The sequence below is a fragment of the Zalophus californianus genome, chromosome 4 (assembly GCF_009762305.2).
Source record: "Zalophus californianus isolate mZalCal1 chromosome 4, mZalCal1.pri.v2, whole genome shotgun sequence".
NCBI classification, from domain to species: Eukaryota; Metazoa; Chordata; class Mammalia; order Carnivora; family Otariidae; genus Zalophus; species Zalophus californianus.
Window position 1 is genome coordinate 166916916 of NC_045598.1, and position 24526 is coordinate 166941441.

The following is a 24526-nucleotide window of genomic DNA, read 5'->3' on the forward strand; positions in this document are numbered from 1 at the left end:
CAAAATAATTTGTATATGTAAATTGGTTTGATAAATATTCAGGTAGTTTTAATATGGAATGGAATTGAATGAGACATAAAATATTTTATTTTTAAAGATTTTATTTATTTACTTGAGAGAGAGAGAGCTCACACAAGCAAGGGGAAGGGGCAGAGGCAAAGAGAGAAGCAGAGTCCCCGCTGAGCAGGAAGCCCCACATAGGGCTGGATCCCAGGACCCTGGTATCATGACCTGAGCTGAAGGCAGACGCTAAACGGACAGAGATACCCAGGCACCCCTAAAATATTTTAGACAAAGTGATGAAAACTATGACATTTAGTTTATAAGCAAGCTAGCAATAACTACTGTTTGATGGCATAGATTAAGCGATATTAACAAACCTCAGCAAATAATTATTGGTGTGAAATCTAGGCACATTGTTTCTCAACGTGTCATCCTGGGAAAAAATATGAATCTGGTGTTTGAACAGAGATTCTGATTCTGCCTGTCTTTTGTGGAGCTGTGATGTCCGCATTCATATCAAGTACTGTGGCTGATTTTTGTGCATTCTACCGGTGAAAATCCAAATACATCTGTGTTGACAATTTAATTCTTCTTCAGTTAAGACCACTGTCATACCAAGTAAAAGAATCCTTATGGTTATCTACATGAGTTGAGAAAACCTTGTTCCTTCCCAGAAGGTCGCCGTGTTAAAGAGGCAGTGGTAACGCGGGTCTCCCTGCTGTTTCTGGGGAGCAGCGGCGGAGCAGACGAATCCAGCCTGAGGCGGCGGTGAGGAGCGGACCGGCAGTTTGCTGCCACACCATGGAGAGCGGCAGGGGCCGCGGCGGGGGCGGGGGGGTGGGATGGGGTGAGGGGCGGGAAGCGGGAACAAAACCACCCGGGGGTTGGCCAGCTTTTCTGGAGCGGGCCGGGCAGGTTTCTCGCCCGCGGATTTGGCCAGCGCCCCGGGGACTGGTACGAACCCTCTGTCTCCGTATTTAAATGTGGATACATGATTTCTCGTTCAGGATACAGATGAGTTTATCTTATTGATGGAGCTAATAAAACTCGGGGCAGATTTGACCTGGACTTCTTTACCATTGGAGGATGTTGTATGACAGGGGCGGCATTTGGGGCAATGAACGGTCTACGGCTAGGATTGAAGGAAACCCAGTACATGTCCTGGTCCAAACCAAGAAACGTACAGATTTTGAACATGGTAACTAGGCAAGGGGCACTTTGGGCTAATACTGTAGGTTCTCTGGCTTTGCTCTGTAGTGCATTTGGTGTCATCACCGAGAAAACACGAGGTGCAGAAGATGATCTTAACAGGATAGCAGCTAGAACCATGACAGGCATGTTGTATCAATGTCCAGGCGGTCTTCGAGGGGTAGCACGAGGTGGTATAGCAGGACTAATGCTTACCAGCCTCTACGCACCATATAATTACAGGGAGCACATGAAAGGCTCCTGACTCCAACAGTCACTCTGAGGATTTTGACACCTTAGGAGTGGAGGACACTTTAGTAGTCATCCAGATGAATTTATACGTCAGTCTGGAGTTACTCTTTCTTCCTACAATTAGTTTGAAAAATTGGAGATTCCAGTTTGCTGTGGTGAAGATCATGGGTTGACCAGGACTGGCATTCCTTCTAGCCAGAGTTGAAGCCAGAACCCTCTGGTAGCTGAGTAATGTGGTTCTCCCCTACCCCATGAACCGGAAAACTACTTACTCACAGAATTCAGGTCATGATTGTTGTCAGTAAGGTATCCCCACATTTGTTTACTTAATGATCTGAAGCTGTAACTTTGCCTTGTATTCCCAAAAAAAGGTGAAAATAGAAGGAAAAAAAAAGAAAACCTTGTCCCTTAGTACATTTGGAAGAGATAAAATCATGACATTATTTTCAACCTAAAAATACAGAACCCCAAGTTATTGCAAATTTTGTGTTACTAACATGTTCCACTTTCTATTTTATAAAAACTATCTGGTTGTACTGCAATTGGTTTACATTATAGTATCTTATGGCCTTGAACCACAATTACTACTTTTAGAACATAATTTAGCAATATTATTATATTAAAATTCAATATCTTTACAGGTACAATCAATTTAGTATGCATGATTTAATAATTTATACAATTGGAATAATTTCATTTGTGTTGTTAGGAGTGCTATTCAGACACTTCGTTATAATATAGTGTGTTCAAAGTACTGATTTATGACTTCTGAGTGATTTGTCCAAATTAATGTGAAATTTGCACTGAGTCGTTAAGGTTTTTCTCTGTTACTTGGTAACCAAAAAAAAGTTTTAATAATTGCATATCATAAGTCATTCACTTTCTAATAATAATAACAAAAAAACCCTAAACTCTTTGTGGTTCCAAATACAGCAGTTGTGATCTTCATGAGGTTTGAGTGTCAGTGGAGAGAGCTGAACACAAAACAAAGCCAAGGCTAGCCAGGAAAGCAAGCGGGAGTTTTCCAGACAGATTTTTAAGAGGTATTTTTTTTCCCAGAGGAAGAAAAGTGTGTCAGCCGGAAATGGGACGCTTTCAGGGATTAAGAATAAAAAGAAACTAGGCAGAGAACTCCTACAAGAGTGAAAAAGGATAGAGAGTAAATGATTATTAGTAACACAACATAAAGCTCTTTGTTGTTCTATTTTGCTTGGCTCCTCACGCTTCCTATCCAGGAATGTCTCCAGCTGGACTCTATTTACCAAAATAAAACAGTTGTTCAGCGAAATTATGCCAAAACCCTGGGGGGAGGAGGTGGGATCATTATAACTGTATCGTCTGTGCAAGGTACTGTGAGGACTACAATTTATGATTTAATCTTTAGAGTAGTCTCCATAGCCTCATGTGAGATAGAATTTTGACAGCTCAAACCCTCTTTCTCAAAATAATCCGAACAATCCATGAACCAAAGTTTTCCGTATTATTCCCCTTGAGGTGCAATTATCACAAAGTCCAGTTTTAGTCCTTGATTAAAGAGTGAAATTGAAGGGGAAAAAAAGTGAAATTGTGTTGTATATCTAACAATCAGGAAATAGAAGTGAAGGAGAAGCTCCTGGGTAGTGTGTATCCCACTCAGGATGTAATGATTAGTCTTATGTGTCAATTTGAAAAGGCAATAGTATTGGTTATTTAATTAAACACTAATCTAAGTGTGGCTGTGAAAGAATTTTGTGGATGTGGTTAATTAACATCTGCAGTCAGTTAATTTTAAGTTAAGATTACCCTCAATAACACAGGTTGGCCTCAAACAATCAGTTGAAGGCCTTTAAAGCAAAAAGCTGATTTTTTTTTTCCAGAGAAGAAATTCTGCCACAATGCAGTATCAAATACTGGCAGCATTTCCGATCTCCTGATATGCCCTATAAATTTCAGACCTGCCGACCGCCACAATCATGTGAACCAATTTTTTAAATCTCTTTTCTTCTCTCTCCATATACATACATGTAAATGTATGAGTATACGTATGTGTGCAACCGCATATTGGTTGTGTTTCAACCAGGACTCATATAAGTAGCTACTTAAAATGTCAAATAATTATATATGGTAACCAGAAAAAAAGCATTGTGAGCTCTCTGAACACATGTTAATGTCACTGAGTATTTTGGTCAATATAAGGAATAGAGTTGAGAAGAATCAACAGCTGACGCATTTTGACAGGACTGGAGAGAATGATGGTATTGAAGAGATGATAAGGGAGCCATAGCTAAGGCACACAGATAGGTTTTCCATGTATCTTTGACAGTAATGAATGGTACATGATATCAGTTCCAGGTAAGGAATGCTCAGTACATTCAAAAGAATGAAGAAGTCAGAGAAGCATGGAAACATTTGGAATTACTAAGTGTCATAAAAGCAAGATGACAGAATAAAGAACAGACAGAGTATATCATCATTGAACTGTTTTATTTTCATTTTCAAAAAGCTATTAGCTTTTATCTTTACATTGAAACAACAATCTTAGTCTTGAAAGGCACCTAGTGAAGTCATGTTTTCTATTATTGTGCCTTCAGATAAGTTTTCACCTAAATAGAATCTCTTTATTTTATTCTGTCTATAAAGAGCAAAAGACATTCACATGTTTCTTTGGTTCCTTCTGTCTGTGTTTAATATTCTCATCTTGTCGAGATTATATTTCAGTGGTTTTCATAGTGTAGTCAGTGGATTCCTGTGTGTCTGAGATATATTCAGGGATCCATAAGGTCAAACCGTTTTCATCACAATACTAAGACGTTATTGCCTTTTTTCACTGGTTGTACTGATGGTGGAAAATGAATTGGTGAGGAAAAAGAACGAATTGAAATTATGCTCCTAAACTACAGTAGTCCTTTTATTTTTTACTTCTACACATTCACATGAAAACACGTTTTACTTAGGAATGTCCTGATGAAGCAGTAAAACATTAATTATACTAAATCTCTATCCCTGCCTATGTGCTTTTTAAAATTTTTTGTAATGAAATGGAAAGTACACATAAAGTGTTTCTGTCATGTACTAAAATGTAAGAGTTATCCTGAGGAAAAGCACCTGGGCAATTGAGTTGCTAGCTGAACTGGCTGCTTCTTTTGTAATGGTAAATCATTCTTACTTGAAAGAATGACCAGCAATCAATGGTTATTCAGACTGGGGTATTTGGCAGACTTTTCTCCCAAAAGAACAAAGTAAGCCTGTCATTTTAAGGAAAGCAACTGACAGAATTTATGGCGAAGGATAGAATTTGATCTTTTAAGTGAAAGTTAGAGTTTGCCACTCTGAGACTTGCTAATACTTAAATTATTTTCTGGTAAAATGTGTAGTGATATCAACAAAAGTAATTTCCCACATTCCATAGTAAAATGTGACAACATTTGGAAGATATGCATAACAATGAACCTTTGCTTTCCAAATGATCAGTGATGATGTAACAAAATCAGTTCAGAGTAAATTATGCCGTGAGAGTGCAGGAAAGACCACAGGATTTATTATAATACTCCCTTGATATGATACACGAGACTCTAACTTGTTGGTATGATATCAAATAAGAAATATTCACACTTAATCTGAAAAGGCTATTGATATATTTCTCACTTTTTCAATGACATTCAAGTACCCTGTCAATCTTTTTCCAACAATATGTCTTTTTCAACTACATATTTCTTCATTAACTTCAACCAACACAACATAGAGTCACATATTGAATGTAGACACACCTATGACAAGCCAGATATCCTATAAAACCTAAACACTAAAGAAATTTGAAAAAAATACAAAACAATTCCAGTGTCTTTACTATTTGTTTCTATTTTCCAAAATAGTTGTATTATAAAAATATTATTTATGTTACCATATCATAGGTTAATTTGAGACATATATGAGAAATATATTTAAAATTATTGTTTTGATATTTAATATGGTTAATATAAGTAGAGAGTACCAAAAACAAAACAAAAAGAGCTCTTCAAAGCAGTAAAAATTAATTGTATTAAAGCTCCACCACTCTGTATATGTCTTTTCAAAATGCTATGTGATGAAATAGCACCTATAAAACACTTCTAATAGCACCTATAAAACACTTCTGTTATATGCTAAGCAGCAATTTTGAGGTTCTAATTGGATTCTGAGACCAATAAGTTTGAAAATATCCCATGACAGATTATTTTTTCAAAGGACATAGATTTGTGCTGGTTTCCGTGTTAGTGTCAATATTTATATATAGGAATCCCTTGCTCTCCAAATGCTACCTGGTTAAATTTGCATAAATTCCCAAATCCCTTGCTATCTACATTGTTCCTATTTCTTACCTAAAACTCAAAATTCAGATATATTTGGATGACAAAGTCATCTTAACTCTCCATACTCAGTCTTCAAATCCTTGCTATCTGAAATAAAGAACAAAACAGATTTGGTGATTAAAAGTAGCTGTGTCACGGGGCGCCTGGGTGGCTCAGTCGTTAAGCATCTGCCTTCGGCTCAGGTCATGATCCCAGGGTCCTGGGGACGAGCCCCACATGGGGCTCCCTGCTCCATGGAGAGCCTGCTTCTCCCTCTCCCACTCCCCCTGCGTGTGTTCCCTCTCTTGCTGTGTCTCTCTCTGTCAAATAAATAAATAAAATCTTAAAAAAAAAAAGTAATTGTGTTTTAAAACATTGCATTGCCTATTATCCTTTCACTACTTTAAGATCATGGTCATCTATAGTCTTGTCTGCCCAGGCACTCAAGTTCTCCAAGAATATTGCTTTGCAATTCAGTTCTATTGGGAGGCCTGTTTGGAATGAGTATCTGTGTTCATCCACAAGGATGACCTCCCTTTGGCATTTTTGATGAGGTTGTGGCAGGCACCTGCTATCAGGTGAATTAGTGAGCCCATCCATTGTTATATTTGGACAAAATTTTCTCAATCCGTTTGATGCCCTTAAGCAAAAAAAGCTATTAACTCTAGAGCTGCCAGTTGCAATTTATCACTAAGGGAATTGGAAGTCAAATCAGTCAGAAGAGTGAAGCAGATGTTCGTGGAGCAAGAAAAGAAGGAATGAGAAATGGGGAAAAATTTTTCTCCTACTTTTTTTCCCTGGTCTTTTTTCTTAAGAGATTGCCTATGTCTTTTTAAGATCTCCAGTAGAAATCACACTGTCATAACAGATTAACTGTAAAATTATCAATTGTACCCTCTGATCTGATTGTTACTTCAAAGTTCTCTGCTTAGGGATCCTTGCATAGAGATTACATATAAATGTGTGAGGTAAAAATCATTTTTGTTAGGACCTCAAGTTTCTCTTTCTTCTGGTTTTCTTGTTTTCTGCTCCCATCCCTGACAATTACTTCTCACAGGTTCCTCTTTGTCATGTTCTCATTCTCTAAGGTACTGTCCTTGCCTGTGTTTATTTTTAGCATATATAATTTTCCCCATTGCTTTCCGCTGCACCTATGATTTTAATTTCTATTGTGCACTGGTAATTCCCAAATGTGCATGTCTTACTCGGACTTATCTTCTGAGACAGAGATTCATTTTAATTAACTGCTTACTGAACATATCCTATTGTTGCCATATAAAGTCAGAGACTTTGCAAACTCAACATTGAATTTGACAGTTTCTCCCCAAAACCAACTCTTTCCCTTCTACCCATTGAGTGGCTTCTCCACCTGCCTATTTACTGAAGAGGAAAACAATTGAAACCCTCCTTGATATTAACAATTTCTTTCTGTAAAACTTCACCTACCCCATACTTTTATTTCCTAACAACTGTTAAATCTGTCTCATAAATATATTCTGGATAACCTTCTCTCCAACTCCACAAATTTTCATTATTTCTCACCTGGACAATCAAAGGGAGACTAGGTGATCCCCCTGAGTTTAGTTTCCTAATTCCCTACTCCAGTTTTTTATATTGCTGCCAAACTGATTCTCCAACCAAATCTGATCTTGTCACTTCCTTGATTATATTTCTCCAGTGGCCTAGCATCACCACTACAGACAGATATTTCAATCTAATGTTGTAGTGTCTTAAATAGCTTTTTATAATTATTCAAGTATTATTATTCAAGTATAATAGCGTTCTTCATTATTCAAGTATAATCTATTATTCAAGTATAATTCAAAATCTTTAAAAAAAAATGAAAATAACACAGGGGCCAAAACCATGGTATGAGGTAGCCCACAGTGTAGCTTACGTGCACATCACCACATCTCACCCTTCCCAGAGGCAAGGTCAGGTTATGGCCAAACAGTCCAAGTTTGAAACAGCAACCTAAACCAACACCAAGCCACGTTGTTCTAACCAAAGGAAGCCCAAGTATCTTCTGCAATAGAATTTCTGTGTAAGTCAGCTCCAGACCCCAGGACAGTATAGAGTATATAGTGTATTCAAGTGTTGTGTTAGTTTCAGGTGTATGATATAATGATTCAACAATTCCATAAATTTCTCAGTGTTCCTCAAGATTAATGTGCTCTTATTTCCCTTTCTCTACTTCATCCATTCCCCCTCACTGACCTCCCCTCTGGCAACCACAACTTTGTTCTTTGTATTTATTTGAGTCTGGGTTTTTTGTTGTTGTTGTTTGTCTCTTTTTTTTTTTCTTTTGTTCATTGTTTTGTTTTTTAAATTCCACATATGAGTGAAATCATATAGTTTTTGTCTCTCTTGGCTGACTTAGTTCACTTAGTATTAAACCCTGTAGGTCCATCCCTGTTATTGCAAATGACAGGATTTCATCATTTTTCAATGCTGAGTAATATTCCATTGCAGAAATACCATATCCTGTGGTCTTGATGTTGCAGTCTTCCATCAGAGCAAATTTCCAAAGCTAATTTATCACATGCAGTCCACTGAACTGATCATGAAGAAAATAAAACAAACAAACAAAAGAACAGCCAGGTGAAGAAAAAGAAAAAACAAACTATATACAGAAGAGATCATATACCTACTGTACACGCTATAGTATGTATATGCTTACACTGGGAGCTGCATAATACCGTAACTGCTAGAAAATACTGCCTAAATAGGTAACACTGGCCCAGAGTTGGAAGAGTTGTCTTCTTCTTCTGGAATCTGAATTTTGCTAACTGTGACACAGAGCAGCAAACATTGGTGTGATCTGCTTTTGCTGTCAGCCAGACCTTATAACTAATATAGCTTATAGATACTGCTGGCTACATATTGCTCCTTCAAGAACCTCCAGTTTAGGAAAACAAAAAGCGAAAAACAAAACAAAACAAAAACCCCAACACCCTGGCATTCTTAAGATTTGCAAAGAAATCTTAACATATCTCCACACAAAAGATACCCCCACCACTGAGCTACATTGAAAACTCTGCAAGAGAAGGGAGTGTCCATTACCCTATTCCCGACACATACCACAGCACCTGGTATCATTCAGATCATATGATCTGATATGATCATCAGATCATATCATCATTCAGAATATTAATATATCTTGTAAATAAATAAATGAATACATTAATTGAAACAATACATTCCTGAAGGGTTTGAAATATTTCCAAACCACTTTCTATGGCAACTACACTCTTGATCCTTTGTCACAAATACAAGATACATTGAAACAAAGTGTCTCTAACACCAAATTATCCTTTAGTTTTTTTGTTTGTTTGTTTTGTTTTCTGGGAGGCTTTGAGATGATATTAAGTTTCTAGTATTGTGAAAGCAAATTTATCAGATGCAGAACAAGACATTTCAAGAAACTATGGTAATCTAACTATATACAGACATAAAACTTAAGAGAACACAGAGAAAGAACTACAGAAGAAATGAAGCTTAAAAACAGTGGTCCTTAGAGAGTTCTTTTATTGTTTATTTATTTGTTTGCTGGTTGTTTGGTTTTAAATCACAGACTTTTAAAACCGGCCTTCCCCCAGGAAAACTCTGAGTCTTTAGGCCAGTGGTAGAACTCCAGAGTAGGTATTTTTAAAAATGATAGATCTGAAGTGCAATGAATTTGGGGCAGTATTACTTTCTAAGAACATTTTTAACTAAAACAAAAAAAAATACATTTATGAATTTATTTCACTTACAGAGAGTTGCATCTCTAAAATTTATCAATTTTCCTATAATACAATATCACCTCTAACATGCCACTAGGGAATAAATTGTTATTGCTTTAATCATGGAAGTCCTTATTAGGCTTTGTGATGGTAATGTCAAATACTATTTTTGCCAGGTTTTTCCACCAGTTTGCTCTTCTTTTTTTTTTTTTAAGATTTTATTTATTTATTTGACAGAGAGAGACACAGCGAGAGAGGGAACACAAGCAGGGGGAGTGGGAGAGGGAGAAGCAGCTTCTTGCTGAGCAGGGAGCCCGATGTGGGACTTGATCCCAGGACCCTGGGATCATGACCTGAGCTGAAGGCAGACACTTAACGACTGAGCCACCCAGGCGTCCACCACCAGTTTGCTCTTCTGTTGTTGACATATTTCTTCTGCGTTCCAAAGGGCTATGATTTCTTCATTGCAACTTGCATGGCCACTCTGGATCCTGCTAAGAAACTTCTGTGTGATTTTTTTTTCCATTTGAATGATCTGGTCTTAGCATCCCATACTATATAATTTTATAACCAAGTTAGATCTTACTGAATTACTATTCTGCGTCCTTACTTTACTTTTTAGAGCAAAAAAAAAAAAATACTGGCAAAAGATTTTTTAGACATGACTAAAATATTCCAAAGTATCTCAAAAATGAAAATATATTTTCTTTATTGATATCTGTCCCTTATTTTTCCTGGTGGAGCATCTAGGCATTTTCTTCAGGATAAACCGTTAAATGTTATATCTAGAAAACAAAATTTTAAATATTTTTGGAGAACTGTTCATGTAAATTATAGTTAGGTATTTTAAAAAAGAGTTGAAACCTTCTTACTTCAATGGCTCTGTCTACTTACCTTCAAATTGATTGATTTCCCTGAATAAGATAAAATATTTCAGAATACGACAAATTTGCTTGGGATTCACTTTCACATTTTGATCTGAATTTAATTAGTGCAACTGGCCATGATGAATCTGATAACTTGTGTGCTATTTCTTTTCCCTCTGCAAGGTGAACTCTTCCTCAGCACTTAGCACAATGCAGTATCTAAGTAGGAAAACTGTCAGGAGCTTCATGACTTAGTATTATTTCAACCTTGTGATTGGAGGTATTCTCATCATATGTCATGTACAAAGTTCTTTCTTTTTTGTTTGTTTCCTTCAGTTGTGAGAATATTAGATCTTTTTCAGGCATTTACTGCCCCCGTTGCTTAATAAGAAAAATGCAGAGAGATAATGCTACATATGATTCCTCAATATATTCATAAGTCTTCAGCCCATCTCCAATGCAAAAACTCTAGACATGTTGAGCTAATTCATTTACTCCCATATCTGCTTGAAAATACCTTTTTATTCATCTGACATAGGCCTATGTTCAACATAGGCCTTCTCTTCATGCCCACACCTCATTCTTGCTGATCAAAAGAGGTAAGCAAAGAGCCATTCAAACAAATAGTTTCTTCCTGGGGTCTGGGAGAACAGACTAACATTTCATTTACTATGCCTTTTTGTAAGCATTGCATATGTATTTAAATATTTTCTCCATGAGTAAATCTAATTTCTTTGCCCCCTAGAATACTATCTACTAACTCAACCTTATAGTCCTGGATTCATCCCTACATCCTCAGTTCTCCAGAAAGTGATCAAGTAGAAGAGGCATTAAAATAAAATCTTAAACCTTAAATTAATGTATGTTATATGAATTTTATACTTGCTATTCCATCGGTTGTAGGAAAAGGCAATTAGTTGAATCCTAACCTCTAACCTAGGAATGAAGGGACCAAAGTGATTGCCGTATCTGTCATGTTGCCTCCATTTTGGGGTGAATCCTATTTCCTAAGATAAACCTTAATAAAATAAATACACCAAAGTGAAAATAATTTCAACATGTGAATCACCATGACTGCAAAACATAACAATAATCTGGACCCTGTACAGAGACATTTCAGCTGTCCAGATGAAATTGGTATGTGTTCAATAATGTGTATATTTGAGTCCTGGAACCAAGACTGAATATAATAGAGGTAGTTTGGTTCCTTAAATATTTCCTTCTAATACTTCTACCGTTTGCCATTTTCATCAGTTTGTGAAATTGCCCTAGGTGAAAAACATTCTTCCTGTACAATCAGTTTTTCCTCTGAGTTAAGGAACTCATTCTTTATATAAATCATTCCTGGCTCCTAATTACATGATCCAAACATGTGAAGCACTTCTATTCTCCCAGTAATGACAGATATTTTATCCAGTATTACCTGCATTTAAATGCCATTATAGTATAATTTTCTCTAATGGTCTGTAACGGTGACTCCAAACAAGGGCTCTATTCATTTTAAAAAGAAATCACAATCCATATAATAATAAAAACTTCACATATTCATGTAATTTATTATCACTCTACATAGTAACATCTTGTACACAGAGTAATTTATTTTGGACCAAAAACTTAGCATTCAAGACCCTGAACTGCTTATGCTATGTTTGTGGAATTTTGCTCCAAGCAAATAGTCCTTGCATGTAAATGGCTCTGAGGCATGACTTCCTATGTGGTGTGACTAGTTAAGCTAGGATCTACATCTTCAAGCATTTTGCTTATTCCCCATAAACACCATTTGGGATTTTCTTTTAATTTTCCTTTTTTTCTGCTAATACAGGTACCCCTATTTGCAAAACAACATTTAAAAAATGGCCTAAAGTTGTGTTGTCCAGTGCACAGCAGTGGTGTTGGAGCAGTGGTGTTGGAAAGGAAATAAAGGGAAGACAGACAGGAAAACCTTCCCAGTCACTCATGGTCATTCCTCCCCAAATACAACTCCTCAATGTAAGTTTCTCTCTTTCTTCTTTCTTTTCTTTCTTTCTTTCTTTTCTTTCTTTCTTTCTTTCTTTCTTTCTTTCTTTCCTTTCTTTCTTTCTTTCTTTCTTTCTTTCTTTCTTTCTTTCTTTCTTTCTTTCTTTCTTTCTTTCTTTCTTTCTTTTCTTTCTTTCTTTCTTTCTTTCTTTCTTTCTTTCTTTCTTTCTTTCTTTCTTTCTTTTTCTTTCTTTCTTTCTTTCTTTCTTTCTTTTTCTTTCTTTCTTTCTTTCTTTCTTTTTCTTTCTTTATTTCTTTCTTTCTTTCTTTATTTCTTTCTTTCTTTCTTTCTTTTTATTTCTTTCTTTCTTTCTTTCTTTCTTTTCTTTCTTTCTTTCTTTTCTTTCTTTTCTTTCTTTCTTTCTTTTTCTTTCTTTCTTTCTTTCTTTCTTTCTTTCTTTCTTTCTTTCTTTCTTTCTTTCTTTCTTTCTTTCTTTCTTACTTTTCCTTCTTTCTTTCTTTCTTTCTTTCTTTCTTTCTTTCTTTCTTTCCTTCCTCTTTCTTTTTTTCAAGAGAGTGCACATGAGTGGGGGGAGGGGCAGAGGGAGAGGGAGAGAGAGAATCTTAAGCAAGCTCCATACCCAGCACAGAGGCCAACTGGGGGCTTGACCTCAGGACCCTGAGATCATGATCTGAGCCAAAATCAAGAGTTGGATGCTTAAGTGACTAAGCCACCCAGGCTCCCCTCAATGTAAATGTCTAAGTCTCCTTGACTATGTTTATTATTTTACTTCTATCTACACACCTGACTCAAGAAAATATCCCTAGTCAAACATAACAAGGAAAATAAAAGAGGTACAGGTTGACTAATCCTTTGGATTCTCAAGATTAAGAATTAAAAAAGAAAGATGTTAAACAGTGAACTATGGCTAAAGATTTGTCCTGGACTACATTCTGTATTCAGAGACTTTATTAAGTAATAACAATTTTCCTCCACTTAAAATAAGTTTTTCTATGTTGCTAGAAATTTTGCCATAATTTAAAGTACTCTTTTATCATCCTAAACTAACAATTTACAGAAGAACTTTTAAAGCAATGACTTTGCAACTGAAGAGTTGACTGCATTTCTTTCATGTTGGCAATCCAAAACATTTTAATCTCTATCTAACATTAAGGTAGAAAGGTACAATTTTCCTAAGATTATTATCATGAAAAAAGCTATTCCATTGTTCAGTTTGTTACCCTCCTCACTCCTTTCCTATCCCTCTATATCCATACTAATCAATAAGACATTATTCACCACTACCTGATTGGAGACAATTTCCCAGTTCTGGCAAACACAACTTCATGAAATCCCTAGAGATAAGTAGAAAAGACAAAACCTCTCACAAAGAATGAATTGTCAGTTGCTCTTATAAATTCAAAGTTGAAGAAAGAAACACTTGTAATCATCTAACAATTGTGTATCAGGGAAGAAACTGTTTCCTAAGAATCACATACCACTCAACCCTCTTGAGATATTTTTCTTCATCTTGAAATACTTTAAAGGAGATCAAAATACAATGTGACCTTTACCAGAATGCCCACATTTTTAAAATGCTCTATCTATTCCCGATTCCTTTTCCTGCAGATCAGTCTTTTTTAGCAGCTGCTAGATTGCAGCAGTCCCTTTGTTTGACATCATTTTTCTACATGGTAATTTATTATCTCAGACTTTATACTTACATTTGACTAAAACCTAAATCAGATGCTAAACAATTCCTGGGGGATATTATGCATGTCACCTATAAACCATTCTTTAAAGTACAGTGATTGTGCAGTATCACCAAAGATTAGGCACATTGCCAAACTACTATCATTAAAAGAAAAAAAATCTAGAGTTGTTGCATTAAATACAGTGATTATAAGCAAGATGTATATATAAAATACTAGACAATTTATAGTAATAATCAAGAACCACTTGGGATTAAAACAATTCTTTCCCAAAAGAAAGTCTCAGAGAACTTTTTTTTAAGATTGTGTTTTTATTTTTAGAGACGGGGAGAGTGAGTGGGGGGAGGGGCAGAGGGAGAGGGAGAGAGAGAATCTCCAGCAGATTCCATGCTGAGCACAGAGCCTGATGTGGGGCTTGCTCTCAGGACCCAACTGAACCACCCAGGTGCCCCTCAGGGAAACTTTTAAGAATCAACCCTTAGGTCCCTGCTTTACAGAGAAGTAGATTGTATTACTCTTACTTACACAGTAGGTTTTGGAATCTCAATAGTATGGAAATGCACGAGAGCTGTTTTTTACTTATACCATACTTACGTTGTGGCCCAGATCCACCTAAACCATCACTTTTTCACTTTTTTATCTGAGCATAGAATACCCACACCACATCCTGCATAATCTCTAGAATGACATAGCAATGCAGTTACTTGCCAAATTACTGCTTTCCAAGGACAATGAATCAGATGCTCTCCTTGCATTTGTAAAATGTGGAATGCTGTTTGAACTATGTATCAGTGGAAATGCTGTCTAGAAAAATGTATCTGAGAATGTAAAGGAGATAATCAAAATAGTTCATGAGCAAAGCTTACTTTGCTACTTCCATCTGTATTAAATCTCTTTTGTAAAATAACAGAGATTTGGAACGTATGTATGGCCATTTTATATCTTATCAAGAGAAATAGTCAAACTTTCTGTTTAAGAGTTAGAACAGCCAGATTATTTTGTATTTAGTCTTCATTTGCATATTTACTTTTGATTCCTGCCTCCCCCTTACCCTAGTGTTAGGCTTTTTCCCTTGTCTCAGTGTGACTTGGTATTAGAAAAATTTGGGGGAGTGAAATGAACTTGAAAGTCTTTCTTCACATATTTTCAACGCAGGCTAAATTTTTTTTTGGGGGGGTTAAGGGAAAACTCATTTTTTTTCTCTCAAAAGACTAGAAAAAGCAAAAGCAAAATTTATCCCTATGTCAAACTGCATTTGAGTCTCATAATATCAGCAGTAATATAAAAATGAAATCTGTTCATTGTTCTAGTTTTTCTTATTTGCATCATATTTACTGTCTCCTGCAACAACTGTTGGAACTTCTCAGTAAATGTGCAAGTTGTAAAGGTTTTACTATTTCCCATGCCTCTGCAATGTAAAAGTTAGATTTTAAATATTCAATGCTTGAAATGCCAAAATGTGTTGCTGGAAGAGGGTATATAATCTCTTTTGCTGGAGATCTTTAAGAACAGAGCAGACACCTCTCCTCCTGGGTTAGTTTAAATGTAGCTATGCCTAGAGGCAAGGGAAGACAGTAACTGACCTCTGGAGATACTTCGAAGCTCTATGATTCATGAAATGGGTGTGCAGGATTTCAGAGTAGTGTGGACCTTCACACAGTTAGAAATTTATGAAAATTGCCTAACTTATATAGTACACTTAAGGAATGTATTCTAATGGGACGCCTGGGTGGCTCAGTCGGTTAAGCGTCTCCCTTTGGATCAGGTCATGATCCCAGGGTCCTGGGATCGAGTCCCACATCGGGCTCCAGCAAGGAGCCTGTGCTTCTCCCTCTGCCTGCTTCTGTCTCTCTCTCTCTCATAAATAAAATCTTAAAAAAATATATTAAAAAAAAGGAATGTATTCTAATGAATTGTAAAAGCCTTAGTCTCAATTTGTTAACTTGATTTAATAATCAAATAATAATCATTGAATATCATAATTATTTGTGATCAGATGAAGAATGTCCCCACAAAAGGTACGCAAACAAATCCTTGGAATCTGTGATTGTTCATCTTAGTTAGAAAAAGGGTCTTTGAGGATGTGATTAAGGATTTTGAAATGAAGACATAATCATGGATTATCAGGGTGGGCTCTAAATACAGTGACAAATGTCCTTATAATAGGGCAGAGGGAGACTGGAGATAGAGAGAAGAGGGGCAGTAGGCATTATGAAGACCAAGGCAGAGATTGGAGCGATGCAGCCAAATGCCAAGGAAGACCCAAGAACACTGCACCAACCAGAAGCTGGAAGAGGCCAAGATTGGATTCTCCTCTATCTCTGCAGAGAGTGTGAGGCCCTGACAGATTTAGGACATCTAGCCTGGAGAATTGCGAGAATAAACTTCTGTTGGCTTAAGCCACTAAGGTTGTGGTAATGTGTTACAAAAGCCACAGGAAACTGATATATCATGCTTTAGTAAAATGTTAAATCTAAATCTCAGTTAATATGAGATAATCACATTAAGTCATTTGCCTTTTCGTAAATTTTATTGTGTTTGCCTTATTACTTATATTTAAAGGATCTACTTAACAGTCTTTGATAGACAAAATGTGTGTATATATATGTATATGTATAAAATTTATCATACTTATCCACATATCTCAGAATTACAGTTTTTATATGTGCATGGGACTACATCTGGGCTCTTAATCTGTTCCTACAGCTAATTCAACTATTCTAACCCCAGTATTATGGGGGTTTAAATAACATTGCTTTATAATAATTCTTGACAGTTGATAGAATATGTCCTATAAGCTTATTAGTCTTTTTCAAGAGTATTTTTGCTTTAATTGGCCTTCTGCTGACCCAGAAATTTTAGATAAAGTAATCAAATTTTATCCACAGCCATGAGGATTTTTGGAGGTTTCTCATTATCATTACATTGTATCTTTTCATCAACTTTAGGACTGTTGACAGTGTTGTCCTGTAAAACACTCTTCTCTGTGGTTTTGATATATATTTCTAATTATTTAACATCTAAAAAAATGTTTTCAATAAATCTTGAATTGTTCATCTGAGATTAATCCAATTATATCATGATATATTCTTTATACTTTACTGAGATCTGCGAATATTTTGCTTAAGATTTTACGTTTTTAGGAATGAGACTGGCCTACGATTTTTTTTTCTAGTTTTGATATCAAGGATGAGTATTATGATGTAAATAGGAATTGTGATTTGATTAGGTTTCTATGTTTCCTGAAAGAGTTAAAGTAAGTTTGAATTTTTTTTTTAATTTAGGTAGAATTTTTCTGATAGAAAATACCTGGCCTGGTGTTTATAAGAATTATTTCTTTATATGGTATTAAGATATTGTTCAAATTACAATAAATAAAAAGCAAGCAGCAAAAGACAAAAAAATAACAGAAATCATTTAGCTAGCGAACAGAAAAAATATTTAAGGAATTCACACTAATTCTTACCAAGAAAATAAAGATACACCATCACATATGAAGTAAAAGGTTTTTAATAGTGACTTCTAACAATTGTCAAATTTCCAATTAGATAAATAATCTTCTAGGAAAATGTATGTTTCACAATTTGAGTCAAGTAGAAAACAGGAATAGAAAAATAACCTTAGAAAAGACCTGGGATATTATTTATAATGCCAGCATTTGGTATCACTAAATTCAGAGCAGGAAACGTACAGCTTAGCCTCATCAGAAATTGCAACAAAAAAACCATGAAGCTCAAAAGCTCTCAGAGATTGTCCACTATTCTCTCCATTTCTCCAGTGCCACAGACTCTTTCATTTCTCTTTTCTCCGCACACAAGCTTCACGCTTTTCTGTCTACAGCCACACTGTTCAGTACAATAGTCTTTAGTATGTGATTATTTATTTAAATTTGAATTAATTAAAATGAAATGTAATTAGATATTCAATTTCTCCGTTACACTAGTCACATTTCAAATAATCAAGAGCCACATGTGGATAGCAGCTATCATACTAGACAATGAAGATGTAGCACATTTTGAATATGTTACATATGTAACACTCCATCATCTACTTCATCATGAATGCATCCAAAAGTGGCTGCTCAAGCCAAACTTTATTTTTTTAAAGATTTTATTTATTTATTTGACAGAGAGAGACACAGCGAGAGAGGGAACACAAGCAGGGGGAGTGGGAGAGAGAGAAGCAGGTTTCCCGCTGAGCAAGGAGCCCGATGTGGGGCTCCATCCCAGGACCCTGGGATCATGACCTGAGCCGAAAGCAGAGATGCTTAACGACTGAGCCACCCAGGTGCCCCTCAAACCAAACTTTATAGCAGTTCCTAGTTATAGGTACTAATGGAGACTGAATTCTATGGTTTTCCAATTCTAAATTGCTGAGGAAGGTAATTTGATGGCTCCAGTTGGGTCTTAGTAGCTGAATTTTATCTAATCAATTGAAGCAAAGGAACAGATAAATTATATAATATAAATATAACCAGGATATGATCCTTCATTGGGAACAATCTCAGAAAGAAACAGCTCAATGCATATTGCAAAAGCTAATTAAAAAAGAGTAAATATTAATGACCCATAAATTTATTTAATGTTTAAAGAAATGTAAATTAACTGCTAGATTTAACTAACAATATAACTGCCAAATTGCTAGTTTTGTTTTATGTTTTGTTTTTTTAATAGAGGATCCAGTATTGGTAGGGTTGGGCCAAATGAACCCTCATAATTTTCTAAATGCACTATAATTTAATATAATATTGTTGAAGTGCAATTTTGTAATATTTGCCAAAAGCATTTTAAATGGTTGTATAAAGAGACCCAGGATTTTACACAAAAGCAATATTCAGAGAAGCATAAAAATGTTTATATAATAAAAATCTCTAAGTTTTCAGTTTTAACAGCTAAAAATGAAAACAAATATAATGCTTATGTCAATCAAAGTCTAGGCTGAATCCATAATATTCTGGCAGAGTATGGGTGCCCAATTAATATTGCTTATAATGGTTAACATTTTTTGCTATTATTATTTAATGAAATATTGATAATGCATTTCAAATAAGATTATAGAAGTATACCTAATAATAGGGAAAAAATGGCTGGATGGGAATATTTATCTCTGGGAACTGATACCATGAGATATTTTTTATTGTGCCTGCATATATATGTTAGGTAGAAGATAGATGTAAGCAGTGGAAGGAACCCCTGAGGAGCATTCATTCCTTGACCTGAAAGATTTTAGAGTCCGCAGTTCTTGAGGGAGGGGGGAAGATAGAGTAGGCAGTTAGACATGAGCTGAAGGCAAGGATGGTGATAAATTGGTTACACCTTAGAAGCCCAGGAACGGGACATCCTGACCTCGTGGCTTCCGAGACCAAGAGCCACAGGTGCAGAGCATGCGCTCTCCTCTTGCACCTGTGACCCAGGGTAACCCCTAGATTCATTATAATGCATCCACAGTGCAGTTACAGCCACCCTCCCCCCCTCCCCCCCCGCATGGGGGAAAGCCTGCCATGACCAGTCTGGTACAAATCTTGTAGGGTCAAAAACTCCTCCTCCCAACCTGTAGGAGGAGTCTCCCAAAGATTGGAAGCAGCCTCCATTAGAGACCACCCTACTAGACATCACAGCTCCTCCCAGCCCAGAAAGACCAAATAAAAATCCAATTCCGAAACAACCAAGGGGCAGGTTCCAGCTCAGGAAACCTGCCGGCTCTGCTCTAGAGAGTTTACTGATGGCTTTAATCATAGTATTTTCTGCTCTCCGTTGGGGCACGGATCTCTAATTCTTTATTGCATCCATAACAAGAGCTGGAACACAGTGCTTTTCGCGGTGACATACACATCCTCATTTTATTTCAAGTTTTTACAGAGAACGTGTGCTGTTTTTATAGTAATAACTTAAAATCAATGCTATTTAAACATCTGATATTTTTAGATTTGCGGTCTAAAATGATAACATTCTTGCTCACCTCATAAAGCCCCTTTGAATTTCTCATTTTAAAAATTCATGAATGTTCATAATTCCAGGAAATTTTTCATCATAGGAAACAAAATATACCCTTTAAACGAAAAAAGAAGAACTTTCCTACAAGTGCATGTCTAATAAAACTGACCGAAGCAGAACACAATGATCTCTTAACACTTCGTTTCCTGAAACGGAATACATGACCAATTTGTTGACCTCAAAAGAACTAGCTATTTTACTAGAAAAATGAGTTTATTCAGGAACAGCAGAGAATCACAATTCGGGAAGAGTGAGCTACGGTGAACCATAGCCAAGCCTGGAGAACATGGGAGAGGGACTCACTTTTACACAGGCAAGAAGGAAGCTGGAGGGGCTGCTGCAGCTCCTTACTGGCTGGGTGTGACAGCGTCTCATGGGCTGGGCTCCAGCTGGGCAAGAAGTTTTTTCTTCCTACGACTGAGGTGTGTACTTCTTCCAGGTGGGGAATTTGAGATATGCTTCTTAGGGTGGGTGGTAGTGCATGAGAGCTCCCCCTTCAGGGATGCCCAACTCCAGTTTTTTTCCAACTCCATTTTTAATGAGGTTTCCTTTATTTTCACAATTAGTTTGTAAGAGCTGCTGTTACAAAGTACCACTAAATTGGGTGGCTTAACCAACAGGAATGTATTATCCCACAGCTCTGCAGGCTGGAAGTCCAAGATCAAGGTATCAGTGGGCTGGTATCAGAAGCCTTGAGGGAGAATCTGTTCCATGACTCTCTCCTATTTTTTGGTTGTTTGTGGACAATCTTTCGCATTTCTTGGCAAAGGGTGCATCACCCTAGTCTGCCTTCAACTTCACATGATGGTCTCTGTGTCCAAATTTCCCCCTTTTATAAGGACATATTCGTATTGGATTAGGGCTGCCCTAATGACCTCAGCTGAACTTTGTCAACTGCAAATACTCTAATTCCAAATAAAGTCACATTTATAGGCACTGATGGCTAGAATTCAGCATCTTTTTGAGAGACAAAATTCAACCCATAACAGGAAGTAAATCAGAAGAAATAGCCCAATGGGGCGCCTGGGTGGCTTAGTCCTTAAACATCTGCCTTCGGCTCAGGTCATGATCCCAGGGTCCTGGGATCGAATCCCACATCGGGCTCCCTGCTCAGCGGGGAGTCTGCTTCTCCCTCTCCCACTCCCCCTGCTTGTGTTCCCTCTCTCTTGCTGTCTTTCTCTGTCAAATAAATAAATAAATAAAATCTTTAAACAAACAAACAAACAAACAAAACAAAACAAAAAAGAAATAGCCCACTACTCTCTGTTTCCACATTTGATATTTAAAGCCATTCTAATTAGAATCCTGAGCAGCTACCACCATCATTACTCTCCAATTGCGCAAGTGCTATTTCCTGAGGAAATTTGCTTTTTTTCCCCACTCTTCCAACACCTGTCACCAACTCTCTCACTATAATCATTAAGGGACCAGGGCATACCCAGAGAGAAAGGGGAAGAGACAGTAGAACCTTGCTCAGAATAAACACGTAGTCCCTTTGAGAAGCAATTCCGTGTGAGAGACTGGGGAATTTCCATAGGATTTCCCAGAGCAGGGAGGATTGACACTGAATTTCAGCAGGTAAAACAGATAAATGGGAGGTAAGGGAATGGAGAATATAACCTGTGTAGGATACCATGTCAGAAATCTTGCCTAGGAAAAAATAGTTAATATTGAGGAAGTTGTCATGGAAGGTTAAGGTTTCTAATTTGGTTAGTTAGTTTTAAGGAGAAGAGAATTCCGTTGAAGGCAAGGGTATAATATAATGAGAGAAATGGAAAACATATTTTAAAAAGGAGAGAATACATGATAGAAGTTCTAGGTAGAATGGGATTTACAAAAGTGGAACTATTAGTCCTAGACATAAGCTAAAAGTCTTTTGCCCTGTATTACAAAGAGGGCGCCCAGGATTACAAATGACAGAAAATAAACAAGTTTTTTGTTACAGAATTACTATTGCATATTTTTGTAATATTTTGTACACTTTTTGTATCAAGTGCTGTTTATCCCATGTCTTTGTAATCCTTACGGTAGCAAGATCACATGTGGGAATCTGATCAAAGATGGTAAATTAAGGCTAAAAAATAGTGCTGTTACTCTGGATTTAGTTGTGATGATGACTTAACAGCTCTAAAACTTTTAGTGAATAAACAATAATAAATGAAAAAGACTTTAGTGGTCTTATTCAGAAGCAAAGAGAGAGACCTTCATTGTGAAAGAACGCTATTTTGTGTTTCTGACGTTCCATTTCCTAAGTGATAGTAACTTGAAGTTACTTTCTAGTGTGTGTTATATCGATCATAGAATATAGAAAATAGGGCTAGCAAACATTTTTTCACATTCATCAAGTTTTATCCCTATCTTTAAGTTGCATTTATTTTTTACAAGCTTCTTTCTCTACCACAGTACATTTCCATATGAATTACAGTATAAAAATTAGTATGCCCATGCAGCCATTGATTGACAGGTAATTGGTAGAACACCTATAACTCCTATCGTCTGCGCTATTTTCCTAAGCTGTCATTCAAACAGTATCTTCTGGTTATACTTAAGAGCCAGCTCTATTCTCCCTGCTGACTGACAGTGCAACAGTGCTTGCTAAATACAGCATTTTGAATTTCACCTCAGGTTTGGAATAATTACTTTATTTAATAGTTAACTAATCAGAACCCAAAAAGAATTTCTGAAAATGAACTGATCTGAGCCTCCCTAGCTTGCTCTTGCAAAGTGCCTCTGTAAATAGAGCAAGCTTGACATTCATTTGAAAGTTGCTATTATTATAGGTAGCATTAGCCATGAGGCAAAAAATGTGAATTCCCTTATTAGAAGAACATACAATACCGTTGCTACTAGAACTCCCCCAGAGGAGTATGAGATAATTCAACATTTTTCTGGCAGCAAGGTATTTTTAATATTAAAATATAAGATTTTTTGAAATATATTAATCACATTAATGTTTATCTTAGGGTTTTTTCTGTAAGATAGTCAATATACCCATTTTATTAATATTTTTCTTTCTCTATTGCCTTTGATAATAATTTAACTTTAACTTTTACTGATTCTTTCCTATTTTTATACTTATATGAAACAAAGAATCCTACACATACTTATTTAGAAATTAACTAGTTATCATTAATTAGTTGCCACATAGTATGTCACTAGCTTCATAATGTGAAAATAATGTTTGGAGAAAATGTGAAGAAATTAATATCTTAAAAGATTGTACTTTGTCAAAAATATTTCAAAAAAATGAAAATAATCTCTTCAGCAAAACATAAATAACTACAAATAAACATGTCAAAGATATGATAATTTGTAGCCAACCAAAATTGGGTTACACTAGCCACCATTATTGAAAAAAGCACTATTCTTCATTTGCTGTACAAATTCTATGCTTGATATTCTTGATTAAAAGTGGAAATTTGAAACTATACATTTTCAAGAACACTCTAGCAATATTTGAAGTTATCTATATCTGAACATTTTAAGTGCAAACAAAATGATTAATTTAGAATTAATAAACCTAAATTTTAAAATGTACTGTTTACTAAATATGTAGTATAAACAAATATTTCTATTTTTATATTCTTGCATATGTGTATTTATATATAAATGTATATATTATATGTTTATTATATTTATGCATCCTACTTATATATTGCATTTTATATTTTATGTAAATATGTGTTTATGTACAAATATGTATGTAGTATGATTATATATATAGATATACATAATCAATATTATAATATACATATTTATGTATCTATATATAGTCTGTTGTGCCAATCAGCTTCTTTTTTAATAAGATTTTATTTATTTATTTTTAAAGATTTTATTTATTTATTTGAGAGAGAGAGAATGAGAGCACGAGAAGGAAGAGGGTCAGAGGGAGAAGCAGACGCAGGGAGCCCGATGTGGGACTTGATCCCAGGACTCCAGGATCATGACCCGAGCCAAAGGCAGTCACTTAACTAACTGAGCCACCCAGGCACCCAAGATTTTATTTATTTTGGGGAGAGAGAGAGCACAATCAGGAAGGGACAGAAGGAGAGGGAGAGGGAAAAAGAATCTGAAGCCCATTCACACTGAGCGTGGAGCCCTACACGCGATCCTACAACCATGAGATCAGGACCTGAGCCGAAGTCTGAGATTCAACACATTGAGCCACCCAGGAGCCCCTTGGCAGTCAGCTTCGAAGATGGCTCCCAATGATCCTCACCTTCTAGTATTTTAGTATTATACATAATCCATACTCCTTAGTGTGGGCTGGACCTAGTAACTTACTTCTAATGAATAGCATATGGTGAAAAGCTCAAAGATTAGGCAACAAGAAGACCTTGGCTTCTTTCTTGCTCACTTTCTCTTACTCTCTCACTTGTTTTGATGGAAGCCAGTTTTCATATTGTGAACTGCCCTGTAGAAAGACTCATGTGACAAGTAACTGGGCAAGGCCTCTGGCCAACAGCCAATGTGAAACTGAGTCCCTCACTTCAACTACCCCTAAGGAGATGAATCCTGTGAAT

At 36.2% G+C, this 24526-nt stretch overlaps 1 pseudogene; it reads left to right on the top strand.

The window, feature by feature from the left end:
• Positions 1-845: 845 nt before the first annotated feature.
• LOC113914005 lies at positions 846-1818 on the top strand (annotated as a pseudogene).
• Positions 1819-24526: the final 22708 nt, after the last annotated feature.